We start from the raw sequence: 21,825 nt of genomic DNA, 5'->3' as shown, positions 1-21,825 counted from the left end.
GCCTCAAAGGTGATTCCACTAAAGGGGGTGGAGAGGGGAAAGAGAGAAGTTGGTTTGCCAAGAAAAGAAATTAGAGGAGGAGATTACTTCTGTCCTGGAGAAGCTTTCACAAGTGAAGATCCTGAGATTGGTGGTCTTTCTTGCCTCATCCATTGTCCAGGGCCTTCCAACATTGGTACTCCTCCACTTGCTTTTCTTTAGACTCTATTCATCAGGACAAATCCTCTGTGCTCTGAGGAAAAGAGCTTTCTCTCTGAGCTGGAGTTTTCCAGATGTTCGTGTTTCACTGTTGGAGTCATCACATTTGGGTTATCTGCTTGCAGTAGCCCTCAGTTGGCCTGTTTATCAAAGTCTTGGGTCCTGTGTCGGTTGCTCTCTCATCTTCCGTGATGTCAGGTAATCAGGGGTATAAAGCATGCAGCCGACACCATTTCATCCGTGTTTCTTGGTGTGCGGTGCCCGAAGCAGAAGCAGTTGGCACGTGCTAGTTTGCAGACTCCTGAAATTTTTGTTAGAGTTTCAGAACCAGTCTTCAACTAAAGTTAAGTACCCCATTGGGGAAACTTTTTCTTGCTCTAAACCGATGTCAGTAAGTCAATAATTGTATTTCTTGTGGAAAGCAAATACCTCAAAGATTTTCATTCATACTGTGTTCCTTGCCTAGGACCTGACCACGATGTACCTAGTCTGTTTTGTGCCTTATTTAAACCACAAACTATTCGTCTATATTTTCGTTTCAAAATATTTTGGTGCTTTGTTCAGTTATCCAGGTATGTCTTCGGTAAGCCACCCAACTACCGACATTCTGAAAAAACGCAGATACAGACAGGCCTCCTAGGTCCAAAGCTGCCGACGACGCTTCTAAGCTAGTCGCCAGTTCACCGGTACTCAGTGAGGAGCTTTCGCAGCCCCTGATACCCTCTACTTCAGATTCGCAGGCCTCTACTGAGACCCATTTGGAGTCCAGTATGCCACGAGATGCTTCAACTGTGGAACCTGCGGATGTCTCTACCTTGGATGGGTCCGGAGTCGCTGTGCAGCCACCGGCTTCTGAGGGTGTATTCAGGCCTACTGACTTGCATATTAAACAGACGCCATCTTCAAGGCCTAAAACTCGAACCATGCTTAGGAAATGGACTACCAGACCGCATGGTCAGGCCTCTATGCCTAAAAAACAAATAAGAAGGGCTGAAGATCTTATTACTTTAATCAGGGGAAGCCAGCCTTCCCCCTCTAAGAGACCTAGGACTGAATTTGCTTATACTTCTGACCAGGGTTCTGAAATGTCTGTTTTCTGTTACCCTTATCCACCTATCCGGATTCTAATGCAGAGGACTCTATTCCCTCTGCTTCTCCCCTACAGGATTTTTCTTTTGAAACCTTGCATAATCTTGGGGAACATTTTCACTGGGAAAGCCAGGATTACTCTGATTCTAAAAAAAGCTTAGAGATTTCTTACTCCTGCTTCATCACAGGCTTTTTGGCTATTCCTCCTGTACTGGACATTGTTGATGCCTTTTCAGAATCTAGCTTGGCCCGTGAATCTCTACATCCTGCTCCCAGAAAACCTGATAGATATCCCAGGGTTCCTGATTCTCACAAGTTTCTTTTTAAAAATCCTACTGCGGATCCTGAGACCATTCCACCGGGACCCAAGGGCATTAAGGCTACTACTGGCAAAAATCCTACCCCCTCTGATAGAGATTCCAGGGGCCTGGATAGATGGGATAAGAAGGTATACACCTCTGCAACCTTGGCCATCAAGTCCTTAATTGCTAGTTTCATATGTTAAAGTATCAGCATATTATTGGATTTCTTAAACAGAAAATGGTGTTGACTGTGCTGAAAATAAGGATTTACAGGATCTAATGCATTCTGCTGAACAGGTTGGAAAATATACTTTGCAGTGTGGTTTTGATTCACTAGAGGCATCTTGCAGGGCTGCTGTCACCAGGTCTGTAATTAGAAGGCATGCTTGGCTTAAGGAGCAATCTTTGCCAGATCATGTTAAAACTAAATTGCTGGATGCTCCCTTAAATCAGGACTGACGGTTTGGCAACAAAGCAGAAGAAATTCTTAAGATGGAGGAAAAAGCGAAATCTGTGCAAACTGTTAAGAGTTCTTACAAGTGCAGCCTCCAAGATTTAGTAGGCATTGGCCCTCAGAAAATTGGTCCTTTCCTGCCACTTCCAGGCCATCTCAGTTCAAACCCAGAACCAGCAGAACAACCAGGCCTCAGTCCCAGGGTACGCACATGACTTAAGCAGTGGGGGCTCCCACTTCCAAATCGGGGAATAGTAAGACTCCCCTCTATGGTAAACTGTCTCAATGACTTAACTTTAAAACTTCTAAGCACTTCTCAAATGACTAATCCTTTACGGGGAAAGATTGCTCTGCAGGCAGAAAACTGGGAACTCGTTACCCAGGACAAATGGGTTTTAAACTGTTTCCCAAGGATACAGATTTCTCTTCCACACGTTAACAACCTCAGATCTACCCCCAAATCAGTGGCCAGAGGCTCAAAAGCAAGTACTCTCTCAAGATTAGAGGCTATGCAGACTGTACCAGAAGAGGAAAAGGGACAAGGTTTCTACTAGAGACTTTTCCTGGTACCCAGGAAAAGACAACTTGTGGCGCCCTATACTGGACCTTTCTATCCTAAACACCTTTTTTGGCGATTCCAAAATTCAAGATACTAACTCTTCAATTGCTTCCCATGATAGGCAAAGATGCTTGGTTGGCAACACTGGATTTAAAGGAAGCCTACCCGCACATTCCAATCAGGGAATCTTGCAGAAGATACCTATGCTTCAAAGCAGGCTGCTTGCATTATCAGTTCTCTGTACTGCCCTTTGGCTTATCTATTGTGCTCAGGGTATTCACAAAGTGCCTAGCTGTAGTCATTGCATTTTGCAGGCAAATATTCAAACATACCCATACCGGGACGATTGTCTAATTCAAAAGTATGTCCTGGTTTTCTGCCTGAATCATCTGGCATTTGTACAAAAGGTGCTAACTTGTCTGGGGTGTACCATAAACGAAATCCTAGCTGGTGCCCTGTCAACAAATTCTATTCCTGGGAGCAGGCTTGAACATAACTTCCCAGATGGCTTTCCTCACGCCAGAGAAACTAATTCATTTGACAACTTCAAACTAGTGGCCACAAAAACCCTGCTATCTGCAAGGCAAATACTGCAAGCCTTGGGGTTCATGGCCTCGTGCATTCTACTAATTCCATATGCAAGACTGCATATGAGAACTACAGTGGTCTTTAAAAAGCCTATGGTGTCAGGATCTAGAAGCAGCTATTCCTATCGTACCGTGCCTACGGTTAGAATTCCTTTGGTGGGCAGAGGCCTGCCACCAAAACAAGGGACTACCATTCACTACCCCTTGCCACCCAAACCCTAACAGACGCATCAGACTATGCATGGGGGGGGGGGCTCACCTGGCAGGGCAGTGCATTCAGGGCAAATGGAACCCAAGTCAAATGGACCTGCATATCAATCAAAAAGAAATGTTAGCTATACAGAATGCTCTGACAGCCTTCAACGACCACATTCTTCCAGGACAATTTAATGGTAAAGATTAACAACGCCACTGTTATTACATAAGCACGGGGGTACCCATTCCTACCCCCTCTGCAGAATAGCCATGGCTCTGTGGAACACAGCCTTGAGCTACCAAGTGCATCTACATGTTCAGTTCCTGCCAGGAAAACTAAATACACTGGCAGGTTAAGCAGAAATCTAATGACCGAAACTGGAACCAAAGACTTTCAACATGTTGATAAACAAATGGGGGAGTCCAGATGTAGACCTGTTTGCCTCTCCCCAGAACTACCAATTGGCCAAATTCCACACAGGAACTCCCCACAAACAAGCTTGGAAAGTGGATGCTCTGTCCTTCAGCTGGAAAAATCAGCTTATGCCTTTCCTCCTCTGCCTCTCCTCTCCAAAATGCTACTAAAGATCAAACTGGGCAAAGCAAGGATGATGCTGATTGCACCAGACTGGCCACGCCAACACTGGTACCCCCTCTTGCGCAGTGTCACAGCTAGCCCCATGGCACCTGCCTCAGACCCCTATCCTGCTGTCACAGCAGGGGAGCCAGATTCTGCACACACTGCTTCAAACCCTGAACCTGGCAGCTTGGCTTATTACCTTATGTCCCCATTACCATCCCTCCGTAAACAAGTGTATGTCATTTGGAGGTAAGGAGGCCTAGTACTAGAAAATATTGTGCTGAAAAATGGAAAAGATTCTGTGCTTGGAACCAAACTCAAGGGATGGCCACAGCAGCGCCAAATTTACCTCTGATTCTTCAATACTTAACTGAGATGCTTCACAAGGGCCTTTCCTTTTCCTCCATCAAAATTCATGCCTCAGCCATTTCAGCTCATTACAACACAGAACCCACCCCTCTCCTCACCCACTGCTCAAGCAGTTTCTCAGAGGGGCCAAAAACTTAAGACCACCCAGAAGAGTCCGAACTCCAGCCTGGGACCTTTGTATTGGAAAAACACATTCTGCCTCCTTTAGAGCCAGCTGCAAGTGCAGAGTTAAAATTCCTTTCTTGGAAAACAGCTTTCCTGTTGGCAGTCACTTCCGCAAGAAGGGTATCTAAATTGCAGGCCCTTATGGCAATGGAGCCTTTCATAATTTTTGATGCGGACAGGGTGTCCCTCAGGACCAGTCCCTCCATGCCCAAGGTGGTATCCAGTGTGTCTCTTAATCAATCCATTCATTTGTCAACCTTTTCTAATCCACAGAATAAAGGGGAATGGATACTGCACTCCTTAGATGTGCACAGACTGCTTCAGATTTCCTTTGAGGTTTATTCCTGTCCAAGTAAAATCTAAACTGCTGGGTGGCATTTGGTGCAGGGGCATAGGGGAAGGCTATTTCAAAACAAACAGATTCTAAATGGATTGGCCATTGCATTCATTTCTGCTATAAGCACCATGGAAAACCTATCCCACAGGGCATTAAACCCCATTCAACCAGGGCTGCGTCCACCTCTACAGCCTTTCTCAGGGGTGTCCCTACCAGAGACATCCTAGAAGCTGCTACCTGGAGTTCTCTACATACCTTCACAAAGCATTACCATTTTCCAGTTTTCTCTAAATCCAGAGCTGGCTTTGCCACTGCAGTCTTGCAGGGCCTTATAGCTGGTCCTAATGCTATCTGAATTCCTCCTCCCATCCTTAGCTTTGGGAATCTACCAAAATGTGATGACTGCAACAGTGAAACACGAACATAATACAGTTGAGTACACTTACCATAAATGTAGATGTTAGTGTATTCACTGTTGCAGTCCTGGTTACCCTCCCTCCAGCCCCCTGATTTCTTTTTGGCTATATACCTCTACGGCCCTTGACTATGCTTAAAAAGCTTTTAGTCTATTTGCTTTTTTGTTGGATATATATAAAATTGCTTCCCGTTAGGAGGGCACCTGACATCTGGGGCAAGAAAAACTGATGTAATGGTGTCAGCTGCATGCTTTATACCCCTGACTACCTGATGTCACAGAAGATTAGACAGCCACCGACCCATGACTTTGATAGTCAGGCTGACTGAGGGCTACTGCAAGCAGATAACCCAAATGTGATGACTGCACCAGTGAATATGCTCTCATCTACACTTATAGTAAGTGTACACAACTGTACTTTTTACATCCTGCTCAGCATAGTCCTTCTATTCTTTTGGGTCCCCTTGGACCACCACACACTGACAAGATGATGTCTGCTTTTGTAAAGGCTCAACTTCAAATCGGTTTTCATTCGTCCCCCTCAGTGTCTAGGGTATAGTGAGAAGATATACCATTCTTACACCAGATCTTGTTTTGGCACCAGGAGTGAGTGATCCCTTGATGTCCTTCAAGAATGCAACTGCAGTCATAACATATGGGTTGTCCTGCCTCAGGCAGCCCTCGGTCAGCCGGATTCCAGCAGCCCTCGGTCGGCCGGATTCCAAAGTCTGGGTCCGACGTCGGCTGATGTCACATTTCTCTCAGACGTCAGAGCGGCTGGAGTATATAAGCATCAGCCAACACCATTTTCCTCTGTCTTCCTTGCCGCGCGGTGCCCGAAGCAGAAGCAGTTCGCAAGTGCCGGTCGGTCAGCTCCTGTATTCTTCGAATCCGAAGTCATCAAAAAAGCTAAGTACCCCGTTGGGGACCTTTTCTTGCTTCAGCCGTTGTCAGAAATTACTGAAAAAGTTAACGATTGTTTGTCTTGTGGTAAACAAATACCTCATAAGGATTTCCACTCTTACTGTCTTCCTTGCCTTGGCCCAGACCACGACGTCTCGGCCTTTCGCTTGTGCTCGCTTCAATAAGCACACTCAGGCACCGGGCGGAGTTCGCTGAAGACTTTTTCGGCGATAAATTTGCTTATACAATGCCGTCGGAACTTCCGACATCGCAGACTCCTAAGAAACTAAGACCGGGACAGACATCCTCGGCCCGCTTCTTCCTTCGACTCAACGCCAAAACCTACCGCGAGTGCTCCGGTTCCCCCTGAGACTGTTATTTCACCGCTCCGAACCGAAGACACCGCATTACCGATTCCTCCGACACCGGAGGCCACACCGCCAGTTATAGATTTTCCTCCGGATACTGAAACCGAGGAAATGCCCGAGACCATTGCTGTAGATAGGGTCACTCCTGCACATGGAGCTGCTAGGCCTCCTATGGCCATGTCTATTAAGGCCTACACACGTGCTAAGGCAGCCAGCAAGACCAAGCACCTTACTGCTAAAGCCTTACCTCAGCCTACTCCTGAAACACAAATCATGACTATGGCCGCAGACTTAATTTCCATGATTAGAGGTTCACAGGCCCATCCTGAGAGCGGATCCCAGCCTCCTTCTGATAAGAGGCCCCGGGTTGAACCCTCTGACCCTATCCCTTCAGATGAAGATTCTGAGGACTCTGTTCACTCCGATGGCCAGGAAGAGCTTTTCCACACCTATGAGGACTCGGATGCAGAGGATTCCATCCCCTCGGCCTCCCTTCCTGAGGATATTTCTTTTGGGGAAGTTCTGCATACCATGAGGGAACATTTTAAGTGGCAAGGCCAGGAATATTCTGATTCCAGAAAGCGCCTTCGAACCTTCCTTAAAAAGCCCCAACACAGGCCCCTGGCTATACCTCCTGTGCTTGATGTTTTGGATGACCTATACTCTGACTCCAGTGTTACCCCGGATACTCTTCCTCCTGCTCCAGCCAAGCCAGACAGATATTATAAGGTCCCAGAAACACATTCTCATTTCTTTAGGGCCCATGCTGTTGATTTAGAAACTGTTTCTCAGGGACCTAAAGGGGTTTCAGCATCCACCTCCAAAAATCCTTTGCCTTCCAACAGGGAAGCTAGGTCATTAGAGAGATGGGGGAAAAAGGTCTACACCTCCACTACTTTATCTGAGAGCTCTGAATTGCCTCTTTCATATGTTTCAATATCAGGATTACCTGTTAGATGATTTGCAGAAAACATTGGCCTCTCCTGAACCTTTAGACAGGAAGTCTTTGCAGGAAGCTGTACATAATTTTCAGCAAGTCAGCAATCACTTTCTGCAGTGTGGATATGATGCATTGGAAGCTTCATGTAGGGCAGCTATGACAGGGGCGGTCATTCGTAGACATGCATGGTTAAAAGAACAACCTCTACCAGATCATGTTAAGGCAAAACTTCTTGATGCACCCTTGGAAAAGAACAAGCTTTTTGGTGCTAATGCTAAAGATGTGTTCAAAGTCCATCGAGGAAAAAGCAAAATCAGTTCAGACGGTCAAAGATTTCCTCCAGGTTCAGCCACCCAGATTCAGCAGGAATTGGCCTTCTAAAAACTGGTCCTTTCCTAATCCTGAAAGATTTCAAAGGGGTAAAAACAGGTGTGGTCGAGGAAGAGGACAATACAGAGGTTCTTACAGGGGACGACAATGGCAACCAACAAACCAAAGAAGTGACACGGGGGTCTCCCCTGCCCCACAGGGACAAACTCAATGACTTTACTTCCGCTCACCAAGGAGCAAGTAGAAGCTCCCTTGGGCGGAAAATTATCTCTGTTTTCAGACAATTGGCACAGATTGACAAAGGACAAATGGATTTTGGACATTGTAGACCATGGTTACAGGTTCCACTTTCATACCTTACCAAGAAAACAAGGCATGCTAAACCTACCACAAAACCAGAGGGCAGAGGCTATCAAGCAAATTTCTCTGCTTGCTCAGATCAAAGCAATAGAAAGAGTTCCACAACAAGAACAAGGAACAGGGGTTTTACTCAAGACTGTTCCTTGTTCCAAGAAAAGAAACTCAATGGAGACCAATACTGGATTTGTCCGCATTAAACACTTTTCTCATAGTACCAAAGTTCAAAATGCTGACTCTACGGCAACTCCTTCCCATGCTGGGCAAGGGGTCTTGGCTGATTACTCTGGACCTCAAGGAGGCATACCTGCATGTCCCTATCAGACACAGCTGAAGATACCTCAGATTTCTTGCAGGGCCAGAGCATTATCAATTCTCAGCATTGCCATTTGGCTTGCCTACTGTGCCCAGAGTATTCACGTATTCACAAAATGCCTGGCTTCAGTAATTGCTCATTGCAGGTTCCAGGGGATCCAAATTTACCCGTACCTGGACGACTGCCTCATACAAGCGGACGACAAATTGATTTTGACAAAAAACTTGAACTATGTCATACAATTGCTACAGGCTCTGGGATACACAGTCAACTTCCAAAAGTCAAGACTTCAACCATCCCAGCAAATAACCTTCTTAGGAGCCAATCTAGACACAGCCTCTCAAATGGCTTACCTGACAGAAGACAAGCAAGAAAAGTTAACTCATTATTTCAAAGGTTTGGCAAAACTCCCAGATGACTGCAAGGGGATTCCTACAGGCCCTGGGTTACATGGCATCCTGCATTCTCCTGGTTCCATTAGCAAGACTACACATGAGAAAGCTTCAATGGTACCTAAAAAGCCTATGGTCTCAGCACAACAACAACCTAGAGACAACCAATACCGCTCATTCCATGCCTACAAAAGGAATTCCTATGGTGGGCCTCTGTAAGCCAGGCAAACACAGATATGTCATTCAAAAAACCTCAGATAACACAGACCATGACCACAGACGCCTCAGACCTTGGATGGGGGGCGCACATGGAGGGCAGATGTATACAAGGACAATGGTCTCCAAAGGAAACACATCTGCATATAAATCAAAAGGAAATGCTGGCAGTAATGCATGCCATCGAGGCCTTTCGACAACTTCAGCAAGGCCATCTACTGATACGGACAGACACCACTGTGATGTGGTACATAAACAAGCAAGGGGGCACCCATTCTTACCCCCTTTGCAGACTGACAGTGAATCTTTGGGAAAAATCACTGAGCCTAAACATACAGTTGCAATCCCAGTTTGTTCCAGGCAAAGACAATGTGCTGGCAGACAGCCTAAGCAGGAATTTAATAGATCCACACGAGTGGAGGTTACATCCGAAAATCTTCACACAACTCACCTCGACATGGGGCAGGCCAGAAGTAGACCTATTTGCCTCCCACCTCAACCATCATCTACAAAAATTCTGTTCAAGGACATATCATCCACAAGCTTGGAAAATAGATGCTCTTTCATTCAACTGGAACTTCCTAAAAATCTATGCATTCCCACCTCTGCCACTGATGACCACAGTATTACTAAAGATCAAAGCAGAGAGGCCTAAGGGGATACTAATAGCTCCAGACTGGCCAAGACAACACTGGTATCCACTACTACGGAGCATATGTCACAACAAAAAGTGGGCCCTTCCCCAATGGCCCCTACTATTGACTCAACACAACTTCAAAACAGTGCATCCCAGCCTTCAGACGCTGCAGCCAACAGCCTGGGAGATCCCATGAATAAATCTATCTCTCTCCAAGGAAGTTCAGCGGATATTAACAGAAGCTCGAAGACCATCCACCAGAAAGGTTTACTTAGCAAAATGGAAGAGATTCAGCATTTGGAATACCAGCAAGGGACATGATGCATCATTATTGAACATCCCACTCATCCTGGAATACTTGGCAGATATGCTACAGAATGGACTCTCATATTCTTCCATAAAGATACATGCTTCAGCTATTTCAGCTAGATACAACACTGATCCGCCTGTGTTTTCACATCCTTTGCTAAGGCAATTCCTCAGGGGAATCAAGAACATTAAGCCACCAAGAAAGGCTCCAGTGCCAGCTTGGGACCTCAACTTTGTCCTAGAAAAACTGACTCTACCTCCCTTTGAGCCAGCAGCTTCAGTGGACTTACAATTTCTCTCATGGAAGACAGCTTTCCTGTTGGCAATTACCTCAGCAAGAAGGGTTTCGGAACTACAGGCCCTAATGGCAATACCACCGTTCATAATCTTTCACAGAGACAGGGTCTCCTTAAGAACCAACCTTACTTTAATGCCAAAGGTGGTATCTAGGGTTTCTTTAAATCAAGCTATTCACCTGCATTCTTTCTTCCCCAATCCTGAGAGCAAAGGGGAAAGACTGTTGCATACCTTGGACATTCACAGACAACTTTGCTACTACCTGGACAGAGCCAAGACCAGTAGGAAGTCTGATCAGCTTTTTGTAGCTTACGCCCCTGGAGTACAAGGAAAAGCAATTTCCAAACAGACTATTTCAAAATGGATTGGACATTGCATCAGATTTTGTTATTCCTTCCATGGGAAGAATGTTCCAGCCAATGTCAGACCACACTCCACCAGAGCTACAGCCACCTCTACAGCATTCTTAAGAGGGGTGCCTACAAAAGACATTCTAGAAGCTGCTACATGGAGCTCCGTGCATACATTCTCCAAACACTACAATCTCCCTTTATACTCCAGATCCAGAGCAGGCTTTGCTTCGGCAGTCCTGCAGGGTTTGATTGCCACACCATCTCTTTCCTAGAGCATTCCTCCTCCCCCAGCTAAGCTATGGTATTCAACCCATATGTTATGACTGTAGTTGCATTCTTGAAGGACATAGTACAGTTTTGTACCTACCATAAATGTAGATGTCCGATAGACATGCAACTGCAGTCGGATTTTCCCCTCCCTCCATACCCCTCTATGCCTTGGGCCCACTCCTATCCCTGTTTCTCTTAGCTGGGGATATCTGTTATGGTGCATCTGTTTATTGCATACTTATTTGTCTGGAATCCTGTTTTTGTCTTCCAATTTGATTACAGCCTTCCTTGGAGGGCACCTGGCATCTGGGGCAAGAAACACTGAGGAAAATGGCGTCTGCTGATGCTTATATACTCCAGCCGCTCTTGACGTCGGAGAGAAATGCGACATCAGCAGACGTCGGACCCAGACTTTGGAATCTGGCCGACCGAGGGCTGCCTGAGGCAGGACAACCCATATGTTATGACTGCAGTTGCATATCTATCGGACATCTACATTTATGGTAGGTACAAAACTGTACTTTTTTGTTCTTGGTGTCAGAGGATTTTTCTTTCGTCAGTGCCATCATTACCAGTAATGTCATTGGCACAAACCACCAGTGGATCTGACCAGCCTTTTTGGGACTTGTCAGTGTTGACTGTCTTGCTGTTTATGGCATAATGGTTAAGGTCTTCACCTCAGAGAGACAAGTTATAGGGTTTGATTCTGATTTCAGGTTATTGGCTAGGCTCAAAATGGCCTTTCAGGGCAGTTAGCTTAGTATTCACTTATAAAATGATTTGCTGCTGAAGTCCTTATTTGCCTCCTGTGATGGCAGTTAGTGCCAGTTGTTTTCCCCCTTCTGCACTGATGCAGTCAGCGTCGTTGACTTCAGCTCTGGGTACTTTTAAGTAAGGTTTTGCTAAGAAATGTCAGCCTCAGTCTTACAGCCTGGACAGGCACTTGCTCTACCCATTCTGCCTTTGAGCATTGTTGAGATGGTCTTTATGCTGTTTGAGTAGAACAATTAACTGCGTGGTGAGGTTTCACAAAGATCTGCAGATAACCATGGAAACTTAAAACATTTGCTGCCTGGGAACTTTTTATAAACTGTTATACAATATGCTAGTTTATTTCATAAACTCACAAAGCTAATATTAATGCTGTCTCCTCACTGTTTGTATATCTGTTAGAAAATGCTGTGCCTAGGGCAGCCATGTCAGCTGGTTCAGGTTTTGCTGCACGTCAGGCCACAGTACACCCCACAGATTTCACAGCACACTTCAAGGATGCTTTAGTCAGTGCCCACTAAGACTGAACTTCTCTTTTTGGGCAGAAGGTGAAGTATAACATTGCTGCAGTCTGAGCAAGAGGGCAGAAGGTGAAGTATAACATTGCTGCAGTCTGAGCAAGAGGGCAAGATGCTCACAGATATTGAAGTTTAGTTCTCCACCTTTCAGATATTTCAAAGACACCAGAAGGGTGCTAAGATATCTGGCTTCAGAAAAAACTGTTGCAGTATCAGCAGCAGAACGACAGAGGCTCCTTTTGTAGAGGGAGTCTCTCTAGTAACTGCCGTCAGAGAGGCAGAGGTTGTTCACACCTAAAGGATTCAGATGGTCTTCTCCATTGTTCCATCAGTGTGAACCCTGAATGATTGCCCAACTGTCCCACTCTAGAGGAACGTCAAGGGACACCTTTGCTGTATTCACTCACATGGTTGGCTGTTACGCAAGACAAATGGATCAGGGAAATTATTTCCAGAGGCTACTCAATACCATATTCAGAAGTCGTCCCCAAATTACCACTCTCCCACCCACTTTTATTGCCACCATGTCAGAGGGCAGCAGTCCAACTGGAAGGAAAAGATTGTGCCATCCAAGAGGTTCCACCACAGCAGAGTGGAGCTGGACTTTACTCTCAATCCTTGGTGCCCAAGAAGACTTGAGCATTTTGTGATCCCAGATCTCCTTTAGTTGAGACAATATGGGAAGGAGTCCGTCTGGGCGGTCACAGTAAAATCCATCCTGTTATGCATGCTGGCAGGAGATTAGATGTGCTCTTTGGGTCTCAGGGACATGAATCTGTGCATCAAAATAGCAAATCCATTCAGGAGATTATTGCGCTTTCATATGGGGACCATTCATTGCCAGTTCAGGCATCTTTTAGTCTCACAATGTCCCTCTCTAGGTGTTAACTAAGTGGATTGTTCCAGTCAGCACGCAGATGGCTTCTACAGGTAAAAAATACATATGTTCTTTGTTGGATTACTGTTTAGTAATGCTGACAGATGGCATGTTTCCTGCCAAGGATACTGTACATCCAGCCATTATGTTAAAGCTTAGGAACTCCTGTCTTACGTGCCATACATTCAACTTTAGGACCTATACACAAGGACTACATGCTGGTACCTGTGGGACACAGCGTGAAAATCCACAGAACTTTCTTGTTGCCCATCCAGGAAGCAAGACATTTGTGTATAGCTTGGTCTGTCTGCTGTTTGAAAGCATCCACTTCCCATTGTGAGAAAAAGCAAAGTACATTTGGGACCCTTACTCTCTTGATATTTCTATCTTAGAGATTTGTTCGTCATCTAAGAGAGGCAAATGTGTCTGTGGTAAGTAGATTCCATGTAAGAATGGCCATACTCTGTTCCAAAGACAGAAGACAATGTTACACTGCTGTATCTTTTGGGTTTTGTCCCCAGATCTGACCAGCTGTGCAGGCTGGATTCGAATGCTTGGAACATTGCTAATAATCGCTGTTTTTCCTCCAGGCAGAACAGCTTGAAAGATTATCTCCATAGATCAAGGTAGACCATCACAAGTAGATGTTTAACAGAGAGGGCTTCATACAAATTGTTCAGTGGGGAAACCCAGAAATTTGTCTCAGTTCAACTGATCATTAACCATCAGATCCCGTTTTCCAGGACACCCCTGCAAGGAAGCCTGGCTAACAGAGGTTACCTTCACATGGAAAGTGAAACTCCTGCATGCCTTTTATCTTCTTATTCAAAAGGTCTTATTAAAGATTTGGAATGACAATTCCAGAATTCTCCTGGTGACCCCCTTTTGGTCTAGACAGCATTGCCTATTCCGTCTAGCTAAAGGCACTTGTCATATAATACCTCCTTGATGAAACTTTCTTACACAGCAGAAGGACTCTCTAATTTACTCAATCCTGAACATTCAAATTAACAGTATGAATAATAAACTTTTAATTTAATTTCTCTTGGATACCTTTATTGTGAATAAATGTTGCAGACCATAAAATAGGCTAGAAAACCTGCAACTAGAGTCGTGCATTTCAAAATGGAAAAGGTTTACTGTTCTGTGTCATAAGAGGATTGGTTCCCTATCAGGAAGGGGTCCTGTCAGTCCTTGAAATTGTAAGCTGCTAAATTCTGTTCTAGCAGTTGCATTCATTAAGGTGCATTTGTTAGGAATCTCTGCTTAGCTTCCCTTTAGATTCGCTTCATTCTGCATGTTTTGATATCTAGCTGTTCTTAAAAGGCATCCTACAAATTCTGAAAGCTTTTCTTCCCTGGGACCTGAATTACATGCTTGAGAAATTAACTTTGCTAGCTTTTGAACCTTATTTTGCTTCTTAAAACATTTTACATGTAAAATAGTTTATTGTGCCTTTAACTTCTGCTAAAAGGGATTCCGAATTACAAGACCTGATCGCTGCTTCACTTTGTTTTTTCCCATAAGGACATAATGTCCCCTAAAGCTGACCAGTCCTTTATGCATAAGGTGAAATATCTCTGAATCTGTCTACACTTTATAGCATTTTTTTTCTAAGTAAAGGAATAGGTGTTCTCCATTTTCTCATGTTCATAGTGAGCTAAAATTTTATTTGAGCAAGACTAAAGAAATTGGTATCTAAGCAGTTAATTCCCTTTGAGGATAGGTATGGTCTATCCAGTCAAACCAGTTCCATATGAATATCCTTTGCCATCACCTTTTGTTGGCATATCACACTTAGCTAATGTCAATACTCCTCCCACAAGAGCTTTAACGTCTTTGTGTGCTTTTTCCAAAGGACGTTGCTCAAAATCAGTACTAGAAGCATCTACTTGATATTCCAGTTGCACTTTTGCAAGATATTACAAAGTTGATGCTTACTCCTAAAGTTAGGACAGGATATGCCAGAACTGTACTTCAGGTGTTGCTGAATTACATTTGTGGCAGTCTGTCCCCTGTCTTAAAATATTTGGGGGTGTCCCATCTATCAGCATTGCTGTTAAGTGATCTGATGGTGAACTTAGTACAGTTTTGTAAGAACTTAACCATAACCATAGATGTTCAAATGGATCACTGTTGTGACATGTGCACTCTCCACCCAGATTTCTACAAAATGCCAAGATGTGCAAAGCACAAGTAATTTCTGTATTACCCTTCTAACCACGCTAGATTTGGTTCTCTCTGCTTAGATTGCATCTGAGAAGAAAACTCATTCTCCCACAACACCCACTGTCTCACCTACCCACCAGCCACACCTGGCTATTCATTCTCTCAAATTAACAGGATGGTTTCTCCACTTCCAGTGATGGTCATGGACCCAACTCTTTAAATGCAGGCTATTCAACTACAACTTCTCTGAGACCCTCAACTGGAAATATTTACAGAAGCAAATGGTAAGTTTGTCTGTGGGAGAACAGACACTGCATAGGTCCTTCTTGGCCCCTAGATCTGAAGTCCTGACATTTTTAGCAGAAGATTTTCAAGTGGGTGCTATTTACCTGTCAGAATAGATTTTTTTCATGTCTGCCCTTCACATGGTCATACTTGGCCTCATAAAAACTCTGTAAAGCTTTTTTTTTTTTTTTTAAGCTGTGTTCCAGCTTAAGCCATCTCGGACTCATCCTTCCCCTCTCTAGGACCTGAATTTCATTTTAGAGTAGCATATTCTTTGTATGAACTGGCTTTCTCTGCTGATATAAAATTCTTGTCCAGAGAAACACTCCTGGTAGCCATCACCTTCTCCAAAAAAGTTTTAGAATTGCAAGCTCTGTCATCCAAATTTCTGTATATTTTTCAGAGCTAGTATTCATAAGAACTAATCCATCCTTTTATGCCAAAAGTTGCAACACCGTTGAATATGAATTGATTCATGCCAATCCCCCCCCCTGAATCACTCCCAACAGGCGTAAATATAGAACGCACTTCAACGTACATGGTCAACTTAGAATGTTCATCATATTGATCACTACTGCAATAGCTTTAGGTATATAGGTTATATCCTACAAAAGGATACAAGAGCTGGCAATCTTCCAGAGCTTCATGGCATCTTCCACACACAGTCAGCTTGAGCTGAGCTGATGAAGAAAGTTTGGGCACGAAGCCTTTCAGAATTTAACAGTCACCAAAGAGGATGCTTCTGTGAGGGTTTCGGGGTTTGACATTCAGCTTATGCTTTCCTTATCCGGGTGGATAAGTTCCCTTTAGGAGGAAAAAACTTGTTTTTCTTCACGAGTTATTTTAATACTAGAAATGTTGAGTTTTAACGGACTGCTTTAGGACTGCACTCATTTTTTTTATCAATTTAAAACTGGCATAAAGTAACAGGGAAAAAAAAATTATATGAAGAAATTTTTGCGGGGGGGGGTGTGGCTGCTGCACTGTTTTGTCAAAAAAGTAACTTTAGTGGGCTGGTAGTGTTCAACAATTGCTGCTCCACTTTCCCAAGAAAGTGGCACCATTTTCGGCTTGACCATGGAATGAACTACCGGTCCCATGATCAGTCCTTCCAGCCACAAAAAAAAAAAATTAAGCCAATAGCTTTTGCCACCACAGCAGGCTAGCAGTTTGTTTCAGCTGCAGGTGGATGACTTTACTGTGGCCATTTACTGTACCTCAGACCATTCATTTTTTACCCTGTGGTGTAGCACCTACAGCCTCTCTGGACCAGAAGTTAGCCACAGCCGGTGTAGCACCTACAGCCTCTCTGGACCAGAAGTTAGCCACAGCCTGTGCAGCTCTTGTAAGCCCTTTAGTGGTCAATGTAGAGCCACTCTTGTCGGTCCTTGGGAAGGGGAAAGGAAAGTTTCCCTGTTATGTCAGAATGCTGTGCCTTTCCCTGGGGAAGCTACTGCTGCCATTAGTAACGCAGCAGGCTCATTTTTACTGTCAAAAATAAACTGAAAACCAAGCATGTATCTACTTCTCTTTGGAGCAGCTTACTTAGTCTGGCTCAGGTCTTAATTCAGGCTTTTGATCCTTCTGCAAGATGGTTTCTGGTAAAAGGAGTGAATCCTCTTTACCAGAAGAGATTCAAGGTTCTGAACTTACAGGGAGATGCAGGAATGGATACAGTTTTTTTCCCCCTCAGATTTCTGATTTAGACTCAGAGGAGCTCAGTTTCTGATTCTCCTTATGGGGGTTCCTTTTTCCTCGAGGATTACTGCTAGCATGTGCCACTGTTTTTCAGTGGAGGAGCACTGAGGTTTCTTAGTCACTCAGAAAATACTGGGGAGTTGTCACAGAATTAATCCTGATGTTCTTCATGTTTCACTGTTGCAGTCATCACACTTGGGTTGTCGTCCTGCAGGTAGCCCTCAGCTTGAATACCAGAGTCTTGGGATTTCTGCGTCAGATGCTGTCGCCTCTTCCATGACGTCAGGTCATCATGGATATAAATCATGCAGCCGACGCCATTACATCAGCTTTTCTTGCCAAGTGGGAGCCCGAAGCAGAAGCAGTTCGCAAGTGCCGGTCGGCTGCTTCCTGAAGTTTGTTTTTCGAGTTTCAAACCTGAAGTCTTCTAAAGCTAAGTACCCCGTTGGGATCCTTTTTTTCTTGCTTTTACAGATGTCCGAAAAAGTTAACAATTGTCTTGCCTGTGGAAGGCAAATACCTCAGATTTTTATTCTTACTGCGTCATCTGTTTAGACCCAGAGCATGACGTTCCTCACTGTAGGTTTTGTGCCTTGTTTAATGCCCTAACTATTCGTCATCGGGCTAACTTTGTTGCAAAATTCTTTCACGCTCGTTCTCCGTATTCCGAAATGGCTTCGATATGCCGTCCGACTACCGATCTTCTGAAAAGGATAGAGACAGACCACATCTGTCCAAAACCGCCGACAATGCTTCCGTTAATCTAGTCGCCAGTCTGCCGGTACTCGGTGAGGTGCTTTTGCAGCCCCAGATACCCGCTTCTGCAGATTCGCAGGCCTCTGCTGAGACCCATTCAGAGTCTGGTATGCCGCGAGATGCTTCTTCGACCATGGAACTTGCGGATGTCTTTACCTTGGATAGGTCCAGAGCCGCTGTGGAGGCACCGGCTTCTGAGTGTGTATTCCGACCTTCTGATCGCATTAAACCGAATGCTTTGTTTTTTGACTAAAACTACCGAGTTTCTCAGGTCCAGAGTTCACATTAAGACTAGAAAACAGACTACCAAAGCGCATGCTTAAGCCCCCTTGCCACAGAAACAAATGCTTAGAATGGCTGAAGACCTTATAACTTTAGGGGAAGCCAGCCTTCCCCCTCTAAAAGACAAACTACTTAAAACTAATGGCCACCAAAACCCAGATATCTGCAAGTAAAATTCTGCAAGCCCTATGGTTCCTGGCCTCCTGCATTCTTCTAATTTCCTTATGCAAAACTGCATATGAGGAAACTTCAGTGGTACTTAAGTCTCTGGTATCAACATTTTCAGGACCTGGAAACACTTCCTTTCATTCCTTGTCTAAGGGCAGAGTTCCTTTGGTGGGCAAGAGGTATGCAACCACAACAAGGGACTTACTTTCACTCAACTCCTCGCCACCCAAACCCTGACAACAGATGCATCAGACTATGCGTGGGGGGCTCACATGGCAGGCAAATTCATTCAAGGCAAACTGAGCCCTGGACAAATTCCCCTACATATCAATCAAAAAGAAATGTTAGCTGTACAGAATGCTCTGACAGCTTCAAATACCTTATACTTACAGGACAACTCTTGATAAAGATAGACAACACCACAGTTATGTGGTACATAAGCAGGGGGAACTCATTCCTACCCACTCTGCAGGTTAGCCAAGGCCCTGTGGAACACAGCCTTGAGCAACCAAGTGCACCTGCAAGCTCAGTTCCTGCCAGGCAAACAAACTTCACTGGCAGACAACGTAAGCAGAAATCTGCTGGACCCCAACTCATTCAAACTTGTAATCCACCGGTGGGGACTCCAGAGGTGGACCTCTTTGCCTCCCCCCTAAACCATCAGTTGAGCAAATTTTGCACCAGAAATCCCCACAGCCAAGTGTGGAAAATGGATGCCCTATCCTTTACATGGGAAAACACCTCAATTTATGCCTCTGCCTCTCCTCTCAAAAGTACTAATCAAGATCAAACAGGACAGGCCAAGGAACATCCTTGCCCCCAGACAGGCCACGCAAGCACTGGTACCCATTCCTACGCCGTCTGACAGCAGTGCCACCCTTGCACCTACATCAGACCCCCTCCCTGCTGTCCCAGCAGGAGGGACAGATTTTGCATCCACAGCTGCAAACCCTGGACCTTGCAAGCCTAGCTTACTCCCTGAATACACCACCAGCAACCTTCAGCAAACAGGTGCTGGGCGTCATCCTTGAGGCCAGAAGGCCTAGTGCTAGGAAATCCTATTCAGAAAAGTGGAAAAGATGTATTGTTCTTGGAGCCAGTCTCAAGGAAAGGACACAGCTGTGCCCACCTTACCTCAAATCCTGGATTACCTCCACAAAGGCCTATCTTTCTCATCTATTAAAATTCATGCCTCTGCCATCTCAGCTCATTACAATACTGAGACACCTATTTTCACACCCTCCCATCAAACAGTTCCTGAGCGGAGCTAATAATTTAAGGCCCCCCGAGGAGAGTTCCCACCCCTGCCTGGGACTTTAACTTTGTACTAGAGAAGCTCACGCTTCCCCCTTTTGAGCCTGCTGCTGCAGCAGAGTTAAAATTCCTCTTGGAAGACTGCCTTAATTCTAGCCTTCACTTCAGCAAGAAGAGTATCCAAGTTACAGGCACTAATGGCTGTGGTACCCTTCATTTTCCATGCGGACAGTGTTTCCCTCAGGACTAACCCATCATTTATGCCCAAGGTGGTATCCAGTGTGGCTCTAAACCAATCCATCCATTTACCAACCTTTTTCCCTAATCCTCAGAATAAAGGGGAAAGGATTCTGCACTCCTTGGACGTGCACAGACAGCTCAGGTTCTACCTCGACAGAACATAATCTTTCAAAAAATCTGACTAACTGCTAGTCAGCTTTGCTACAGGGGCAGAGGGCAAAGCCATTTCAAAGCAAACTATTTCCAAATGGATAGCACACTGCATCCATTTCTGTTGCACCATGGAAAACGTACCCCACAGGGGATCAGAACTCATTCCACTAGGGCTACCTCAACCTCTACAGCATTTCTCAGGGGAGTCCCTACCAGAGATACCCTGGAAGCTGCAGCCTGGAGTTCTGTACACACCTTAACCTAAGCATTACCACTTACCTATTGTTTTCTAAATCCAGAGTTGGATTTGCCACAGCAGTCTTACAAGGCCTGATAGTCAGGCTGCCTCCACCCTTCCTACACTTACCATAAATGTAGATGTTAGTGTATTCACTGTTGCAGTCCTGGTTACCCTCCCTCCAGCCCCCTGACTTTTCTTTTCTTTCTACCTGTCCTCTTTTTGGCCATATGTTATGGCAGTGGTATTTACTTTTTACTGGAGGTGTTCCACACCATGTAATTGCTTCTTATTTTGAAGTCTGTCATCTGGGGCAAGAAAAACTGATGTAATGGCGTCAGCTGCATATTTTATACGCATGACAACCTGACGTCGGCGACAACATCAGACACACAAATCCCAAGACTGTGGTATTTGGGCTGACTGAGGGCTACCTGCAGGCAGATAACCCAAGTGTTATGACTGCAACAGTGAATACACTCTAAAATCTACATTTATGGTAAGTGTACACAACTGTACTTTGCTTTAGAATGTTGCTGCTTGCAGTTTTCTTGTTGGTCAGCCAGCTGCCCTTAAAAAGGCAGGTAGAATATATAAAGTTCTTCAGTTCTTCAAATTTGTATACACTATCTCTAAGCCTGATCCAGCTTTAGTTGATCTCGCTGCTGCTAAACACTTACTCCTTCTCTTTCTAATAAAGATGGGAACATTATTGATAGGTATGGGAAGAAGTGTATACTTCTACATCTTTTTGATTTTCACAATTTTTGAGTTGTCAGGCTTTACTGGAAAGGCTCACCCAGACTCTTCTACACTTTGCTGTGACGGAAAGGTTTGTTTGCTTTTTATTTGTATTACTTTATTGCCTTTTTCTGTTTTGTATACTGTGATTAGTTTTATTTACCTTGTGTTTTACTTGTATTCTGCTTTTAACTGCATATTAAAACTTGAAGAGACCACAGCTCTGTCTCTAGTCAGGCAGACATTTTTTCCCCACCTGGTTACTGTAGTGTTCTTAAACACCACTGTCTTTCTAGTTGCCTTCCCTTTGTTAATTTGACCATGTATCTAATTTCCGCTGTTTTTACTGGCTTGTGAGAGTAAGCACAAAATTATCATTTTGTGAAATCACTCCCCTTCAACTATTTAAATTTATTGGCCATCCTACTGTATTCCATAGTACCAGAATACAAAAGTGACCACCCCCTTTCAATCTATCTTGCTGTTTTAAAAATAATTCTCCACTAAACCTTTAGACAGGTAAAACTAGTGTTACCTACTTTCACATCTAACTTTTCTAGTGCACACTGCAGGGTTTAGGATAAACCATTTTTTTTCATCTTACCTTTAAGCATCCCTGTGACTAGCACTTGCTTTAAAGCCTGCTGGAAAGCACTAGGAAGTCTTAAACTGATACAAGCACTCAACTCTCCTTTATAATGAGAAATTAATCGTAGGGACGAAGCAGCCTATAATTG

The 21,825-nt window shown here is 44.5% G+C and overlaps 1 protein-coding gene across 3 annotated transcripts in view; it reads left to right on the top strand.

Moving 5' to 3' along the window:
- Nucleotides 1-21,825, top strand: part of LOC122804350 (serine/arginine-rich splicing factor 5-like) — a 587,000-nt gene that overhangs the window by 441,354 nt on the left and 123,821 nt on the right. The window lies entirely within an intron of this gene.

The sequence above is a fragment of the Protopterus annectens genome, chromosome 6.part0, assembly GCF_019279795.1.
Source record: "Protopterus annectens isolate FY-2018-M chromosome 6.part0, PAN1.0, whole genome shotgun sequence".
In the NCBI taxonomy this organism is placed as follows: domain Eukaryota; kingdom Metazoa; phylum Chordata; order Ceratodontiformes; family Protopteridae; genus Protopterus; species Protopterus annectens.
The sequence above is the reverse complement of the archived record's forward strand: the minus strand, read 5'-3'. Positions and strand labels throughout refer to the sequence as shown.